At 48.4% G+C, this 5,518-nt stretch overlaps 1 protein-coding gene across 6 annotated transcripts in view; it reads left to right on the top strand.

The window, feature by feature from the left end:
* Positions 1–5,518, top strand: part of GPM6B (glycoprotein M6B) — a 153,012-nt gene that overhangs the window by 122,935 nt on the left and 24,559 nt on the right. The gene's annotated exons all lie outside the window — the stretch shown is intronic.

The raw sequence follows: 5,518 nt of genomic DNA on the forward strand, positions 1-5,518 counted from the left end.
AAGAGAAGAAATCCTGGTACACCCCTACAGAAGAGAAGAAATCCTGGTACACCCCTACAGAAGAGAAGAAATCCTGGTACACCCCTACAGAAGAGTTCTATGCTGCCCTCTAGGGTCCCTGTGAGTCAGAATCGGTCGGTGGCAGTGGGTTTGTTTTAGGGCATGTGTATGAAATGGCTATAACTGGCATATCTTTAGAGACAGAAAATGGAGTGGTGGTTGCCAGGGGCGGGGCATGTGTGTGGGGTGGGGGGGAGTGACAGCAAGTGAACTCTCCGGTTCTTTGGGGATGCTGGGCCTGTTGTAAAATTAGATTGTGGTGGTGATTGCCCAACTCTAGAAATGTCCGAAAAAGCGTTGCATGGTCCAGTTGAAACTTTATGATCTCTAAATCAGGCCTTAGAACAACTTCAGTGCAACAACAAAGAAGGTGCTATTTGATGGGCACAACCAATGGCCCAGAAAGAAGGCATTTTGTGAATGGGACAAAAGCCCCCCCCCCCTGCCCCCAGCTGTCAGAAAGGAGGGCTGGAGGAGAGGTGGTTTCCTTTGCAGAGTAAGCACTGCGGGACTCCAGGCCACTGGGAAATCTGGGGTGGGGGGTTGAAAACTAAGAGGGATTTGTCCTTCTGGAAAGCTCCCGTCGAGGAAACGAACACTACACAGCCGCCAGTCTATATGGGTTGGGGTTGAGCAGCAAGTGAGTTCAGGTCACGACAGAGTTTGCTGCCAAATGAGTTCGCTTTTTCTTACAACAAATAACCTTCGGCTTTTTTTGAGTCATCTGGAATTCTCACATGGCGCGATGACAGATTGTGCGACTAATAGAATCGGGCTGCTGGTGATAGGGCAAGTGAGAAGTCCATGAGCAGGCAGTAGAGACCGAAGCCCTGAACTTGATTTCTAGCATCCATATCCCTAAAGGGTCTCTACCCACGTTGTTTACACTTCTCGTGTGAATTGGCTGAACTCGTGGGAGAAAAGGTACCCCAGTGGCACCCACACTGGAACATTTGTGTCTGGAGCTGGCCTTGTGGACCTTCCTGGTGGCGGTGCAAAGATGCCAAAGGCCCAGTCATCGCCCTTCCGTTGCTCGGCGCTGTTCTTGGCTGCAAATCAAAGCCATTGCCATTCTGCACTTGGATCCCAAAGCAGATGGTGGGAGGTGGAAAATGGAGACTTCCATATGGCTCTGAAGTCCCTCGTTCTTTTTTTCTTTTTTCAGATTTCTGTTTCTGTCCCTGGGTGGGGGCTGGAGGTGGAAAGTTTTCATACAGGGTGACCAGAAAATGTTTGCCAAAGGAAAATGCCTCCCCTTTCCTAACCCCACAGTTAGGAAAGTAAATGTTCTTACTCAACCGTAAGAAAAGTCAACGTAGCTCCAGGCCCCTTTGCCTTGACCTTGCTGTGGGTTTGCTTGTTTGGTCCAGTTTCCCAGTGCGATTTTTGTCAACAGGACTTTGATAGTGACTCCTCCAGCCTCTGTATCTTTTGCTGGTGCTTTTAATGTCCTTGGGCCAGCCACGTCCACATCTCCTTTAGACCCAAGTCAGTGGCTCAGGAGTTGATTCTGACTCAGGGCAACTCCGTGCATGTCAGGGTAGAGGTGTGCTCCAGAAGGTTCTCAGTAGCCGAGTTGTGGCCAGGCCTTTATTCTGAGGTGCCTCTGGGTGGACTTGAACCTCCAATCTTCTGCTTAATAAGCAAATGCTTAATCATTTACATCACCCAGAGATCCCCTCTGGGTCTATAGGAAATGACAAGATGGATGGCCACTTGAGAATTCATTGCTGGGTGATGTTGCCTCTGGGGCTGGGACTCATGGGGATGAAATAACAGTTGTGATGAAGGAAGGAATTAAAAAAAACCCCACTGTTATTGAGTCAATTCTGACGCAGCCAATCTATTTAGGGTTTTTGAGACAGTCTGGTCTTTCTCTTTTGGAGTGGCTGGTGGATTTAAAATCCCCACCTTGTGGTTAGCAGCCCCATCCCTAAGACACAGTACCTTCAGGGCTCCTTGAAAGAAGGGGTGCCCACTGCCATCCAGTGAATTTCAACTCACAGTGACCCTATCAGGCAGAATAGAACTGCTCCGTCAGGTTTCCAAGGCTGGACCTTTTTATGGGTGCCCACGGCCTCATTTTCCTCCAGCAGAGCGGCTGGCTGGTGGGCTTGAACTGTTGATCTTTCCATTAGCAGCCCAATGCATAGACCATGACACCACCAGGGCGCCTTGAAAAAAAGAATTGTTCATGATAAAGCAATCTGTTATTTGTTGAAATCGTGTGCTTACCTATGTGTGAGTTACTCTAGTTTGGATTACCCAAGGCTTCCAGACATTTAGATCTACTCAAAATGGGCTTCTTGAGCCAACGGGCTCAGCAGCACACAGAAATCCATCCCAAATGCAGAGGCTCAGGCGCACCCCTCCCAGACCTGGGGCACCAGGGTCTGCATTTTGACCAAGATCTCCAGGTGGTCCCTGCACGGGTGCAGGTTTGAGGACCACTCTTGCTGAGCACGTGCCAAGAGCCTGAAGGACCGAGACCAGAAGGGACTGAAGTGCATTGACCATCACAAGATAGAGCCATCTCCTTATTTTTACAAAAGAGCTGTCTAGCCCATGAAATGGTTACCTGTCCTCATTCTTCTTTCTTTCTGGGGAAGGATGATGGGGAATGACCACAATACTCATCCATGCACTGAGCCCTGGGTGGCTTGAAGGACATTGACTTTGACCCAATGTTTTCAACATTTGATTACAGGCAGTATCGAGGTTGTTTCTTTAAGTGATTTTTCCAAGTAGTTCAATGCCTTCCATCAGAATTGCTAAGGATAATGGCTACCTTCAGATTCCCGCCCCCCAGTAATTGGCATGTTTCCATAAGCTCCCCAGCTGATCCAGAGATGCACTAACATCTAACCAGCTTAATGAGAGATGCATGGAGCAGCGTAACTTTGGTTAAGCAAATAACCCCTCATGCTAACATCCTTGACAAAGTCCCAGTTCCGTCCAGAATGCCTTTCTAAAGAACACACACCTCTTGAAATTCAGTCAGTCTGTAGACATGGCGCCCAAGGCCAAATCCCCACACATCTTCAGCAGTGTGATTAAATCTGAAGCAATCGCCTCTTGAAAAGTTGTTTTTATATTGTCACTGCACCTTCGCGTGTTTTTTCAATGTAAAAATATTCTCTTGTATGGCTGCAGGCAAACTCGGGACCGAGGCTGTGTGAGTCATCTGTTGCTGCATAAATCACTCCTGAATTCAGTTGCAGGAACCCAGAGCACATATTACCAAGGTTTCTCTACGTCAGGAGTCTGGGCGCAGCATAGCTGGGTCCCGTGTATCTTAGTCTCTCAGGAAGGGACTCACCGAAGGTGGGGGGTCTCATCTGAAGCTCCAACTGGAGAAGGACCCACTTCTAAGCTAGCTGCTCATGTACCTGGTTATTGCCAAGAGTCAGTCCCTGCAGGGCAAGCTGTTGAACTGAGGGCTTCCGTTGTTCACAAGCTATTGGCTTGAAGCTTCCTTGAGTCTGCCACATAAACCTCTCAACTGCCTCACAAGATGACTGCTGCCTTTATCAAGAAAGGGCAAGCAAGAAGACAAAGCGAAAGAGTGCTAAGAAGACAAAAGGCCACCTTTTGCAAGCGTATGGAAATGATACCCATGACCCTCCCTTTAACTTTTGCCAAATCTGCATTAAAAGGCCTGGTAGTCTGTTCTAAAATCAGCCCTTGAAAACCCTGTGGAGCCTAGTTCAACTCAAACACTGAGACTGAGATAGTTAACGTTTATTGTGCCAACCTGGCCGATAAACACATGTGGGATTAATTGAAGGGCAGAGAGATAAATGGCTCAGCGAGCTTTGCCTCTCTTGTGTCTTGCTCTTGGATCGTTGGACCAGTGTGTGGCTGCCTTGCTTGTTCTGTGCCTCCATTTGCAAGCTACACTACCTGTGGGACACCTAACCCGTGGACTGTGTCGCTGTGATTTGAGGTTCCTTTAAGACCTGCTTCGCCACACCATTGGAATTTACATCTCATGAACTGGGGACTATCAGACCCTGTCATCTGGCTGACCATTGATGACCTGCCTTGCTGTTTGCTACCTGTGGCCGGATAGCCTGAATTGCTCTACCCGGACAACATGGCAGCCCTCAAGACTTGAAAGACTGCCAGTGTCTCACAACTGTCTCACAGGAGTGAGTTGCACTGAGCCATTTGTACTGCTTTATGATTTAATTAACGTTTATTTCTTACGTTATACATCTATCTATCTGTATAAGTATAAATAAAAGTATTAGCATTCTGGTTTTGTTTCTCTAGAAAACGCTGTCTAACACAGATGCCTATGGGTCACAGCAACCAATGGATTGGTTGATTGGATGCATGGTTGGTTGGTTGGTTGAGTTCTCTCCAAGATCACCTGCAAATGATCCTAAATTAAGAGAAAGGGCCTAAAAGTGGGGTAGATATTTTGGAACAATCGAATTGTCACTAATCAGAAGTTCTCAATTTAGCCAATTCAGTAGAATCCCCTGGGGCAGTGGGTGGGGTGGGGTGTGGCTCTCTATAACTCAGAGTCACACCCAAACCAAGTCACTCAGAATTTCAGGGGTTGGCTCCAGGCATCAGTATTTTGAAAGCACCCAGGTGATTCCTCTGTGCAAACAAGGTGGACAACCAGTGCTCCGGACCAGTGGTTCTCTGTCAGTAGCAGTTTTGCCTCAGTTCTCTAGTGCTACTGTAACAAACATCACAAATGGATGCCTTAACAGCTCCAAGGGAAGGCTTTCTCTCTCTTGGCTTGGAGGAAGGTCTTTGTCATCACTCTTCCCCTGGGTCTAGGAGTTTCTCAGCACAGGTCACCAAGTGGAGCGAGCCCAAGGGCCCTGCATTTTGCTACCCGGTCATTTGTTTACCCCCCAAAAGGGGGGGAGGTTCTCAACACTTTTAAACTGCCAGTGTCATGATTGTGAGATGAGAAACAGCCTCTATTTTCATTGCCTTCTTGGAGAAGTGTGTGTACACCCATGAGATCATCATGCTGTGGTCCTGTAGCCATCTTTCTCCAAAGTTTCCTTGTGCCTCCCTGCACAAAGTTTCCTTGTGCCTCCCTTGTGGGATCCTCCCTGCAGCTGCTCAATCCCCAAGCATGCCCTGCTCTGCTTTCTGTCTCCCGGGATTAGTGTGCCTTGTCACAAATCGCCCTTATAAAGATGGGTTTGAGTAAACACTCTCACGGCTTGCGCGTCTACGGTTCTGATCGCATGTTGGGTGGGCGTTGATTGCTTACTAAACTCCCTGGCTTTTTCTGGTTTTCATCCTTCCTGCTCCTACCGCCTGTGCCCTGCCCCCTCTGAATCAAACCCAAAGAAAACCCATTCTGCCACCACCCACAGTCAAAGACTTGAGTTTGCACCCACTCCAACACAGCCTACACACCGCTGCCAGAACCATCCTGTAGCAGTGGCCTCCCTACTGCCTGCAAAACGCAGCCCAGCAGGCT

This window comes from Echinops telfairi, unplaced genomic scaffold (genome assembly GCF_000313985.2).
Source record: "Echinops telfairi isolate 266 unplaced genomic scaffold, ASM31398v2 ScPeMD7_53;HRSCAF=182, whole genome shotgun sequence".
NCBI classification, from domain to species: Eukaryota; Metazoa; Chordata; class Mammalia; order Afrosoricida; family Tenrecidae; genus Echinops; species Echinops telfairi.